We start from the raw sequence: 13,788 nt of genomic DNA, 5'->3' as shown, positions 1-13,788 counted from the left end.
ATGCTAACACACTAAACTGTTTTAAATGTATTTACAGATTGTTGAATGTGACAACAAAGGGATTATTAACTGGAGTTTTTGTCATGTGCTATCATATACTACCAGATTTTTCTCTGGTTTGTCTTGGCTTCAGGGAGGAAATCAATCACTTTTTCCTTCCCAAAGCAAAAGGATCTGAGCAAAGGCAGATGAGTCACCCTTTTCAATACCTTGTAACACACACAGGACAGCAGGACAGCCATTCACTGGGATTTCCCATGGAAAACCATGCAGAATCAAAGCACATCCCATAACACTCCTTCAAATGTTTAAAGAATTCCCAAGGAATGGCCAATGTGAAGTTTCTCACTTTTACAGATTCCTGATACAGCTGCACAACACAACTTTTGATATTTAATGGTATCATTGTATTGTTTGATGATATTATTATGATCAGATAAATGAGAGCTGGCTGGGATGCTGCACTCAAAAACAAACCACCAATTTCTCCCTGTCAAACCAGGGCTCCCAGCAGGGATATGTTTCTGCTGGCTCTGGTTTTATTCAACATTGTCATTAATGATTTAAACAATGGAATACAGAATACACTTTCCAGAACAGCCCCACTGGCAAACTTTAGGAGCAAAAAAACCCCAAAGAACAACCTTCAAAAAATGCTATGGCAATGGAGAATGATCCTGGTAATGTGCAAAAGTAATGGAATTCAATAACTCACTCACAGACAGAGGATTAGAGACAGAATCAAACGCAGAAAGAGGAGTTATTTGCTATAAAACAAAAATGACCCGAATATTGTGGTATCATGACTTACTCTGATGCAATTTATCCCTTTGATTGGTAGTTTCACATACTCTCTATACAAAAATTGCATATTTTTCATTTATATATAACTTACCTACACAAACTTTATTTGCCTTTTACAGCTAGCTGAAATTTAGCATATTAGATTTTTAAAAAAATATATATATTTATGTCTTTTCTTCAGTTTATTGCTATCAGCATTTCCTGGCTTATAAACACAAATAGAAATAATAGAAAAAGCACTGCTGGGAAAGGAAGTCAGGTCATATAAAAAATGCACCTCCAACACACAGACATTCCTAAAAGAAAAGCAGCAGATCCAGTATCTTTTTTCTGTATTTATTATTATAAATCTAGGAAAATTAGGACATGGGTAATTGCCTCATTCCTAAATGCTCATCACCATGTTCCTAAAAATATTATAAATAATTAAAATAAATTTTAGAACATATTAGCCAAGCCATGTGACTGAGATGTGACCTTGGGTTTATTAGATCAGCCAACCTGTAGCTGTAAAAGCAACCAAATGGGCTAAAAATAATTCTGCTTAGCAGATGCACAGAACTGGACTCCTTTCCACACTGAATTCATTCAAATTTGTTAAAATCAGCAGAGAAAATCCACAATAAATCCTGCTGACCTACAGAGATCAGCTGAAGTCTCCAATTTCTGCATGCATATCTCCAAAAGGCCGATTTGGGCCCTTAATCTTCATCTTTAATCTTAATGACCATGGGATTATCTCTGGCTTTTTCATCATCTTCAGCAGCATTTCCACAGCCACACATTTCAGATGCCTGTCCCTTTAGAGCACTCTAACCAGGGCACAGGGGTTTCCTGGATGTTGTGCCAGCTCTTATTTTAGCATCAACACCAAAATTAGTGTGCAACCACAAGAACTCAGAACACAAACGTCATAAAAGCTCAGGATTTCCATTTTCTCATTTCCAAAGCTGCATTTAGGATATTGAGATTGATCCTGGATGAACAAAAACTTCAATATTTGCATGGCACTGGATCTTCATGACACCACAGGACCAGCCCAGGCAGCAGGGAAGGGCTGCTGTAACAACCTCACCTCCCTCCATGACAAGCTTAGTGCCAAAATGATTCATTCCTGTAGCTTAAAACAGAATTTGGAGGGTTTTTTGTTTTGGTTTGGCTTTTTATTGTTGGCTTAAATTGCAGGAAGCAGTTTACTGAGATTGTGAATTTTTGCTGGGAACACTTGGGCTGCAGACGTGCTCTGGAGCTGGATTTCTACCACTGGGAAAATTCCACTGGCCAGTTACAAGATGCTCTGCTAGAGCAAATGACCAGCAGTTAAAATCAGAATGTCAGCCTGGGGACACCCTGGTGCACAGAAAAAAACTATTCTAGTAATTTTAAATCTTTCCAAAAGGTTATGGCAAAGGGTCCAACAGAAACCCCAAACTCCAAGTTCCCTTAACATTTTTCAGCAGAAGTTAAAAGCAGGTAGTGGGAACAAGAAGTTGAACCCACTGGTTTTAAGGGTCAATAAAAGCAAGGTAGTGAGATATCAGTACTCCTCTCTACCGATAATTTTAAATTTGTAATAACTCACTATTGGTAGCAGATTCCTTTTTCTGGTGTTTGGTAATGAATGTCCTTTTGGCTCATTATTCTTCAACCACAGGAGCTCAGTTTTCTTTGACACTCTCAATTAGCACATGATCAGGATGAGGGAATTGGATAAAAAATTGTTTCCCTTGCTTGCCAGAGTGCAATGCTGCTCTCAGCACCTTCCAGTGCAAACAGGACTTCATTCACCTCTGTGCTACAGTAATTGAGATTTTTCTAACCACATTATGCCATTAAATGTTTATACACACAGACTGTTTATAGGCTACCTACTAAAATGATCCTGTGCTGAAAAGTCAATGTTGGAAACTGAGGATTCCCCCCAAGCAGTCTCTGTGCTGGTGCTCAGCAGAGCTCCCTCATCTTCAGGCACTGATTTATTTCTACCTTTCAGATTGTGTTAGAACTGTCAGGTTTGTGTAGGGAACAGCCCAGCACAGACTGACAGGTCCCTCCTCACACCAGGGTTATGAAAGGACCATGAATAGGTCCTGGAACAGGAAATTCCTTATTTAAAAAAAACCCAAACAACTAAACCCACCTTCATTTCCAATACTGATAACCAGGTCTCATTTTCTCAAAGACTCCAACCTGAATGCTCGTTAATCCACTAAACAGAATTTTAAATATTAGTTATTTAGTCAATATAGCTCATCATCTCAAGTACTGATATCTTGATTTGTCCCTCTTGAAGAGGGAATAATACAGCAGGATGCTGGCTGCACATTTCCATTTCATGTGCTTTGTACAACTGTATTTTTTCAGGCTGGTCCAAGTCATGGCATACAAATACTTTTTACTAAGCATCAAGTCTGATGTGCAACTACTTTTCATGCAGAAAGATAAAATTCTAAACACGAACTGCCAGAACCTTCTAAGAGCAACTCCAAACTCATTTACAGTTCTGAAAAACTAATTAAAGATTTTAATGAAGTACTTTACTTATACCCCTAAGTTGAACTGCTGAATTTCTATGACCAGTATAATATTTACAATTATTTTTTTATTAATGCAAAACAATTCTGTTTACTAGAATAGTATATAATAGTATATGAGAATAGTATATAATAGTATATTAGTATAGTGTATAATAGTATAGTATATAAAAGTAATAGTATAGTATATAATAGTAAATATTCAGGTCCAATGACACTGAAATAAACTGATGGAAATACAGGATGCAAATGAAATAATTTAAGATAAAAAGGCCTATGTTGCCAGTTTAAGACACAGCTTTAAAAAGCAGTGTCTTAAAACTGTGTTATTAAAACCCTCAGATTCTGGTGGCTGCTATAAACATTTTTAAGGGTATCCCTGCTCTGAAGTGCTCCTTTTATGAGGTGGGGATACTGAGCTGCTTCAGTGGCAAACAGCCCAGCAAAATAGGGCAAATCTGTCTAGAAGTCGATAGGAAGCAGAGCGGTAAAAGATGCCCTGAAGCAATTTTACATTTAAGAGCAACCTACTTATGACAAGATACATTAATTTCAATAGCAATAAAAGCAGACAGGAGCATCTACCCCAATAATGCATTAGTTTAAAACTCCTGATTACACAGGGAACTTCAGTGATTTTTGAAATACTACCAGTGTCATGAATCACAGATTGAGACTTCATATAATCAGGGATTATGTGTCTTTAATTTTTCATTGACCAAAATCTATCAGAAATGGGAATGTGATAGCTTAATGGCCTCGTGCTTAAATCTATGCAGACTGCAAACCAGTTGTGTCCTCCCCTGCCATCTGTTCCTTGATGGTACTTAATGATTAAGTCTGGTATCATAACGCTCCCTAATTTGAAATCTACCATTGTTTGAATGTGTTTGGTGAGTTCAGTGAAATGCTACCCTGTGGTTCAGCTTACAGCAGCACAGCACTCACTTGTACAAACAAATGCTGCATGCCTGATAAAGTTTATTTTCTGCAAAGTCCTTTTAACTGGAATGCTGAGGTTCACTCTTGGTGTCTGTCAAATATTTCAGTAATTACTGATAACAGGATTTTGGGATACACTTCAACTAAAAAAGCAGCACCTTCACTTGTACAAATAAATGCTCCATGCCTACTAAGGTTTATTTTCTGCAAAGTCCTTTTAACTGGAACGCTGAGATATCTGCCCAATATTTCAGTAATTACTGATAACAGAATTTTGGGATAGACTTCATCTAATAAAGCAGCACCTTCATTATTTACTACTGGCACAAAAATAATACGCATGCTCAAAATGTGTTTTACAAAGAGACTTAATACAGCAGTGTCCTCTTACTGACAAAACAATAAAAAAGTGAAAATAACCATGGAGCTTTCACTAGAGAATAATGGATAATCTTCAAATTGCTTAACATTTTACAATCTACCTTTTAGGTGGAGAACACTGTATTTCTATCCTTGAGACAATACTGCTTGAGCAGCAAACAATGCAGTGGTGGTCACCTGCTCAAACATCTGGAGACACCCCAAACACTGAGATAACTTTGCCACAGAATCAATATTAATACCTCATTTAAGGGCAGTGTGCTAACTGTGCATTCAGCAAGGGCTGCCTGTGAGTGCCAGCAGTCCAACAGCTGTATCCAACGTTTGCTGCCCCGTGATCCTGGGAGCTTTAGGAAGGAGGCCCAACATCAAAAGTCTTCTGGCCCTTGCACAAAACCCCACTTCCTAGGATTATGTCCAACATCATCAACTGGTAGGAGGCTGGAGCCCTGTGCCTACTGAAAAATAAAAAACAACCAAACCACGACCAAGTGGCCTGACCCAAACAGAGTGGCTGGTGGGATCCCAGGGAGCACAGCCAAGAACAGATCTGTGCACACTGAGCACATGCACACAGCTGCCCTCTGCCAGCCTCAGCCTCTGAGCAGCTCAACTGCTCAAGCTGCACGGCTCCTCAAGGCTGCAGGGTGCAGGAAAAGCTGCAGCTGTGTCCCGCCTGTGTCTCCCTGCCCCGGGGATGGGGACCTGCTGCACACCACAGCCACTGCCTGGTCCCCACCGGTGTGAAGGGACATCCCCTGACAGCCCCACACTGGCAGGGACATGGGAATGTGCCAACAGCCAGGATAAACCACAGGACATTCAACAGGTCTGCTGACTGAGCCTTCATTTCTTCTTCCCAGGGTTTAAACAAAGTGCAGGACAGCCCAGATTTATTTTTGCTCTCTTTTCCCTAACTGCACTGAAGATGATGTAGGCAGGTGAGGAAAATGTGTGAGAAAACAAGAAAGGAGGTAAAACAATTCACCTGTCATTGACTAAGCACATCTGGGACTAAGCAAACCCTTGTGGCAAAGACCAAAACCTTGGACCCTTGTGACAAGTGTTCACAGGAGTCTGAGGATGAGGGAAGAGACGAGGATCTGACTCCATGTTTAGAAGGCTGATTTATTATTTTATATATATTATATTAAAACTAAACTGAAAGAACAGAAGAAAGGATTTCATCAGAAGGCCAGCTAAGAATAGAAAGAATTATAACAAAAGGTTGTGTCTGGAACAGAGAGTCTGAGCCAGCTGACTGTGATTGGCCATTAATTAGAAACAACCACACGAGACCAATCCCAGATGCACCTGTTGCATTCCACAGCACCAGATAATCATTGTTCACATTTTGTTCCTGAGGCCTCTCAGCTTCTCAGGAGAAAAAATCCTAAGGAGAAAAGATTTTCATAAAAAGTGTCTGTGACAGACCCTCAGTTCCAACTTTCCACTGTCTTTAAGACCACCCATGCTCTGAACTGCTCCTTTTATGAGATATTCCATTAATAATATGAAATAACTTCATTACTATTGTTTCACCTTGACTATTTTTTCCTATCACACTAAAAGGTAGTATGTAAAAAAAAAATAAAGCTTTCTGCCAAAAGTTGAACCTAGTGAGTCACTGCTGACCTCACCAAGTAACCTGGGTGAGCTCCTCACAACAAATCAATGAATGGCACAGCTGGCAAGAGGTACCCTGGCTGCCACCAGATTAACAAGTGTCACACACAGGAAGGAAAATCTAAAAGTATTCAGAGCACCACAGAACACTTAACACACAAAATAAACACACCTAGGTAATAAAAATTTGAGAATTCCCAGAAGAAACATCAAAAAACAAAATTTTTTTAGTGAGGAAAAACATAGGAGAACCACAAAGTCTGACAACACTCTACCCCACAAATCTGAGTTTCTTTCAAGGAACATCTTGTTGGTTTGCTTGGGTTTGGAAGGGGTTTTTTTTGTTGGTTTTGAAGGGTTTTTTAACTACAGAAGGTTTAGCAGGAAATATAATTTGAAAAGGGAGAATTAAACTGCTGTAGTGCTTGCACCACACAATTTTCCTAATTAAACTAAACCCAAAAGGTGCCCAAGGACAAGAGTGTACAGAGCAAAGGTCAGGAAAGCAACAACATGGACACACCACAGAAACAAAATACTGAGGATATTGAAGTCTGAAGTTTTGACTTCCACTTCAAGCACTGCCTGTTATTTTCCCTCTCAGAGCCAACATTTTTTACTTCTGAAATGAGTCCAAATTCTCAAAACCTATTCAGCTCAGTACCAAAAAGCAGAGCAGCTGAGAACTACTTGGCTTTGTGATTAACACCTCAAAGCAACTGATGATGGGAGCTCTGCAAACATCCAAACATCCCATCCCCAGCAATGGTAACATCAGCTTCTCACACAGGCACTGCCACATTTAAAATATTAACATAGGGGAAAACTCCTATGCAGGATTTAAAAGCAATACACATTTATGCAGTCTCTTTAATTTAAGGTGAAAAAAAATTTTTAAGAGGAGTTTGCAAGGACAATTCTTTTTTTCTTGGATCCTAACTAACAGCACCACAGCAGTATGTACTTAACTTTATGTGATAATCACAGCACTACCAAAAATTATTTCTCCTTTGAAAGACTTGGAAAAATGTTCACTAATTTTACTCTTGACTTTAAACTTGGCTGAAGATACAAATTCTCAAGAAAATTAGTTCTCACTTCAGAGTCACAAACAGTCTGACCACAGGTAAACACCTCAGTACTCAACATTAACAACTACAGGAAATGCTGATGTGTGATGGCACCAAAGCTGCACAAATATTGCAGTTTCAGTGACTAGAAAGGTCTTCAGTTGTAAAAACAGCACCACAGATTTCCATGAAATACTTTTGGTTGAAACATGACTATAATTTCCTTTCTTATGAAGGGAAATAAACCCTAAGTAACTGATAAATAATAAAGTACATCTTTTGATTAACAATAAAATACACATTTTCATCTTTCTCTACACCCATTTTAAGACCAGTGACAATGTGACATTTGCCTGTATTTTCTCATATATCTCCCAGTATCTCTATTCTGGTTTTGCCCAGCACACACAACACTCCAAATGTACAGCAAGGGTATTCCCAAGCTACCAGGAAATTCCAGCAGACACTTTTTGCTCAGGGGCTTATTTAAGAAAAACAAAGATACCACACAGAGAAAAACTAGAGCAAATATCTCCCTGAAGCTTAAACCAAGATAAAATTCTGTAATAAACCTAAGCGGACGGTCTTCTGTTACTGTAGGAAAGAAAGCAAGTACTGGAGTGTCTCTAAATGTGCAACACAAAGGTTCACTCAATGGCCAGGAATACAACAGACACCATTTATGGGTTCATCCCTTACAATTTCCCATCCCAAAATATAACATCAGGCAATTTTTGCTTGGGTCAAGCAGCAGCTTTGCTTCAATTCATCCCATTAAACAAAAGAGAAGCATTTTGCAAACAGTGCTCAACAACAGCTGCCTCTGGAGCATCCTCAGGATAAAGGCTGGGCTCTGAAACAAAGCAAACAAACACAGACACTCTCCCACAGTTATTCCCAAATAATCTCTGACCACTGAGGTCACATGCTTTAACAAAGCAGCATCTTGGAAAATGTCTTGATCCCTAAATAATTACTACCTAGGGAAAAGTGGTGCATTACAAAAGACAAGGAGGGCAACAAATTGCTGTTTAGCTTAGAGAAAAAAGAGGAGGAACAAAAATATGAACAAACACAAAACTCAAAAGTCCCTTCTTAACAGAAGAAACAAATTAAGAAAATCTAGAAGTAAATCTCAAATTTGGTGTAAGATAAGATGAGCCTGATTTAGCACCCAAATTCAGTTAACTGGGTTAGTTTTCAAAGGCAGATCAGAGCACAGCAATACTTTGCAAAGGTTTGTGGTGGAGATCCCCAGAGCATGAAACCAGCATCCCCATGAAACCCAAAGCAGCACAGCTTTGCCACTGAAAGGCACAAACTGATCAGCCAGGTGTCTGTACTAACTTAAAACTGGATTTTACTGCTGCTCTTATTCTCATGGAGTGCTCTGAAACAGCATGTAGAATGTGAAATGCAAAATGCTCTGAAAAAGGAACTGCAAAGCCACAGTGAATGTATGTTCTCTCCTTGCCAGAATGCTTCCAATGCTGAGACAAGTTATTTTGATATTACATCTGAGAGGGCTATTTATGGAATGGGTTGACAGGCTTAACAGAATTCTCTGTATGTATTAAAAAATAGTTTTAAATTTAGCTTTTATTCCCTGGTACTAACCTAGAGTAAGGGTGGGATCAGTAGCAGGCTACCAAAAGAAAGGAGGAGACACAGTCAAAGAAAGATAACCAAGATGGCACATGAAGGAGAGAGGACAGAAGTGGATGTGGATGTGTAAAGGAAAGTAAGATGATTTAATTCCTAATACTGAAAACTCTGCACAGAGCAAGAGTGAACCACAGAGTAGTTTCCTGCTCAGAAATAAATCAGGGTAGCCAAGATGAAGGCAAGTGGACATCAACTGTGGAAAAGGGTACAAAAGCATAACAAAAACTAGCAAAACAGAGACAGGCCAAGATCAAGCACTTCAAACATTCCATGCTCATCCCATGCATTTTCCCCTCTATCTATAAAAACCCCACAGGTGCAGGGATCAGCCTGTGTCCACCTCACCTGCCCAGTTCAGAGCTCACTGCAGCTGATGGTCCCATCTAAAATCATTCATCATTACACTAAGAACCACATTTCCTCTTCTCTAACCAAAAGAGTTTAATTCCAACAGTGCACATTGTGCTGGACACTTATTAAAGGATTTGCTTCTTCACAAAACAAGGGACTGTCACAAATTCAGCTTTCCTGAAGAAAATCTCAGCCCTGCTGCTGCAGAACTACCCCTGGGAGCAACAACTCTCACAAATCCAAGTGACACCTGGCACCTGTGGAAAACCTGACAGAGCACATCTGGGAAGTGCCAATCTACACCATGAAGGGATAAAGGTGTGGATAATGATATTATCTGTTAATAACATCTGACCTTTTCCTAAAACACACATTCCTACCTCTGCTGCCAAAGGCCTTTTCCTCCAAACTCTTTTCCATTCCCCTGCAGGCAGGGCCTGGCTGAAGCTGCTCTTCCCAGAAGGAGTTAAAGGATGGAGAGGCTGCACTCTCTCACAGAGCCTGGCAGCTGCTCCAGCTCTGCAGACAGAGTCCAGTTTTCAGGGAGATATAGGCAAGCCAGGAGTATGGGCTGGCAAGCTCAAGTGCTTGGAAAAAAGCACACAAGTGAGGGCTGAGAGCAGCAGCCAAGGAAGCTGTCCACATTCTAGGCACACACCACCAGGCAGCCAGTCCACCTGGAAAATCTGATGCTGTGAAAGGCCTGCAAGTGGATTCAGCCACCAAAAAACACTGGGAGAATGGTAAAAGGGGAAAAACCCAGGAGAAGAATGAAAGACTGCATCTTTGAAGTAGTTTTCAGCATGTCTGGATGCAAAGACTGATATGGAAAGTATCACTTAATTTATGTAATGAAGACCAAAGTTATAAAAGGCACACTGGGATGGATGAAAGCAGCCAGGTTTTCCAGACAGTGGATTAAATTAATTCAGTTCCAGAGTTTGGTTCTGTACATTACCAGCCCTGCACACAGTCTGGGTCCAATACTTCCTTTAAACCAGATTTATTTCCACAAATACAAAGCACAGTAATGTAAAACAATTAAAGCTAAAATACTGTTTCAAGTCTTTGTTGCTTGACCAAATATTAATGGTGGTGGTAAATGTACTGAAAGCCCCAATCTTGTAAGTACTTGCAGCTGTCTCTTTTTATTCAAAGCACCCAGCAAGACTCTTGTCAGTTTGGGAAGCACAGCTCATTCTGAAAGACTTTCATCCTTTCTTACCCAATCCTGTTGGAATTCAGAGAGAACAAGACCTATCAAAAATGGAAATAAATATCATGCAGAAAATGAGTGTTTCTGTAAAAATACTGTGGGGTTTTTAGGATCAGAGGAGTTTATAAACAGTACAGTGCTATAAAAAAAACCTGAGGTGATGTTAATCAGGATCTGGAAAAATATCTCCAGGACAACTGAGTATTATTTTACTGCAATTGTAATTGGGTGTGCAACAGGTGACTAATCCACTGAATGCTCCTGGCTCCCTATTTCAGCACCACACACAACAGATTCCATCCAGCCTAGGAGCACTTTATATTTATAAATATAAATCAGAAGCACTGAGACACAGAGGTGCAGTGAAGGTACGAAGCATTCCTGCCATGCTCCCCCACCTCCCTGCCATGGCACAGCACCAGTGCAGCCATCTCTGGTGCTCTGATTTATTTCCAAGATGCATGACCCCTTTTCTGTATCAAAGAGCACAGAGATAAAGGCTCAGATTTAGGAAGACAGATGGGTTTCTATGCACAAGAATCAGATACTGAGTGATCCCAGCAGAAGGTAAGTAACCGGATACTCCTGAAGCACGGGACCTAAATTTAAACAGGAAATTAGAGACATTCTCCCAAGTTAGGAGCTAATATTATAAACACTGGGAATCTCCTTAATTAAAAGTAAAATTAAAAAAAATAGTATCAATTGGCCTGTAGCATCTCCAGCAAGGAAGAGCCCTTCACATGTAAGTGGTCACTGAACAGAATCTGGGTTATTTTTCCCATGTCCCACAACATCCAAAGGTAAAAATCATCCCAGGAATGCAGTGAATTCTCCCATGGATGAGGTATTAATAAACTCAGAGCTGACAAATCTCAGCACCAGCAGCATCCTGCAGCAGCCATCCCAAGGCTGACACCTCCCTTCCCTGTCTGAATCATTACAATTGTTGAAAATAAAGTTGATCCAGACAAGGAGAACCAAATGCTGGACCCTCACTTGCAGATGATGGAGAGCTGGATTAACTCTTTTCTAACAGAACAAAAAACCTTCTCTAACTAACAAAACCACTTTTTTTTTTTTTTTTGGACTCTGTAACTGTTTACAAACCATGCCTAATCCAATATTAACACTCACTTTTATGGTCACAGAATTTGTTTTTTCAACATCTGGCAAGAAAAAAGTAAGAATTAAAGCATATATCCAGCAGGACCACAGCACCTCTAACAGTCCCCACTGCCATAGCTCCTAACCACAGACCTCTAGTTCTCAAGTGAAGTCACTGAGCTTTAAAAAAAAAAAAAACAAACCAAACAACCAAAAAAACTTCCCCAAGCCCAACACTGACAAAAAACACCCTTCCTTTGAAGTCACATGACACACATTTTTCTGCCACATTTCCTCAATATATGTTAGTAAAGAATAAAAGGAAACTAAAAGAGAAATAAAAACTGTTAATAATCTGTTTTGATGATTACTTAGAGCTGCATCTTGGAAGTGTTTTTGCAAATTAAGACACTTGCTTAACAGATGGATATTCAAAATGTACAGGGCTAAAAGTTGACACAGGTTTCCACAGTGACTTCGCCACAGACAGGACCACACTGCAAAACATGAAACAATTTTTCCCCTATTTCAATCCTGGCACAAAACCCAAAACAAACTGAACTTTCCCAAAATATGAGCAGAGTTCTAAGAGGCAATTCTAAGCAGTAACCAGCCATGATACATCTCAGCTCCCACAAGACCTTCCAGTGTAGTGACATATTTCTAAAATTAATTTTATTTGTACACCAATGGTTTTCCACACACCTACAGTCTGAGCTATTTTTCACTGCTCTGAATACAAAACTAATTTTTTTTTAATTAACATCTCCAAAGTGTATTTTTTACACATACACACCCAATGCTCCCTAAGCACAGTAATCATGGCATGGGGTCAAGGATGCACAAAGTCACAGCCAAATCCAACACACGGTGCCTCAGGCATGGGAATGTTCCTTCTCCACACTTTTCCGTTTTACATACATGCATCAATTTACACTCAGTATTAAAAAATTGGCTGGAAAAAAAAAGTTTAAGACTATATTCTTCAAAATCACATTGTTCCAGTGCTAAATTTGCCTTCCAGCTGTCAAACTTTTCTATCCCATACAAGTTCTACATCTCAAATGCGTGGCCACAGCTGACAATCTACTTACTCCATGCAATCCAAGAAAAAAAACCAAAGAAGTCATAAAATAAAAATACTATTCTTCAGTGAAACGTATCACTTCAAATTCTCATTAAAGCATGCCAGATTCCACTCAGAATTTTTTTTCAAAGAGTTCCATTCCACCAAGTTTTCCATGTTTTTCAACATTAGAGTGAATACTTAGGAGTGTTAGTTGTACAGAAACAGGTAACAAAGGAAACTCTGGTTTCAAAAGGCTGTGAATTCACACCTAAATGTGGTGAAGTGCCGCTCTTTTGACACAGACTGGTTGCACAGGCTGAACACCAAGGGCAGTAACTTTTAAAGCACTAAAGATGAATAAAAGCTATGAACAGAGCAGGAGGATGCCCATCCCTGAGCAGTGCTCCTGAGGAACAGCTGCCAGCACAAGCTGCTCACACACTGATGGATGTACCCAGCCAGCCATAAACCCACAGCTTTTCATACCTACACAGAAAATGGATTGATTTCTCTGCAGAGACTCGAAATATCAAAAGAAAAAAAAAAAGGTATGCAGAAATTTTTGCACTAGTAACACTTTTATGATTATATCACTAGACACCTGACAAGTGTTACTCTCCAGCATGACAGTAGTGGGCAACATTCCAGTCAAGATTATGATTAACAGAGAGCCACTGTGAAGGATTTTTTCTGACAAGCAGAGTTTTCAATAGACAGTTTATAACTCCACGTAGGCTATAGCCAGAAACACTCTACACTCAAAATTAAAGCACCAGCTTTACTGCTCAACTGCTATCTAGTCCAATTAGAAAGTGTGGAAAACAAAGAGGCAGGAGTTTAAGGGCAGTCCCTGTGCTCATGAACAGCCCGGTGTGAGTTCCATGCCATCCTTAAGTTGCACATCACGTGCACCAAGATATGGATTAGAACCTTATTAGCCAAGCAAATTTATTCCAAATTTTTCTTCATGAGCATGACTTACAGCAGGACGAACCTTTTTTATGCCTCTCAGTGGAAATCTGG

At 39.6% G+C, this 13,788-nt stretch overlaps 1 protein-coding gene across 14 annotated transcripts in view; it reads right to left on the bottom strand.

The window, feature by feature from the left end:
- The window catches only part of CCDC88A (coiled-coil domain containing 88A), a 68,671-nt gene that overhangs the window by 53,368 nt on the left and 1,515 nt on the right, over positions 1 to 13,788 (bottom strand). The window lies entirely within an intron of this gene.

Source organism: Melozone crissalis, unplaced genomic scaffold (assembly GCF_028551555.1).
Source record: "Melozone crissalis strain CALT ecotype California unplaced genomic scaffold, PUWL_Pcris_2 ptg000081l_1, whole genome shotgun sequence".
Taxonomy (NCBI): Eukaryota; Metazoa; Chordata; class Aves; order Passeriformes; family Passerellidae; genus Melozone; species Melozone crissalis.
This window is presented reverse-complemented; position numbering and strand designations above follow the sequence as displayed.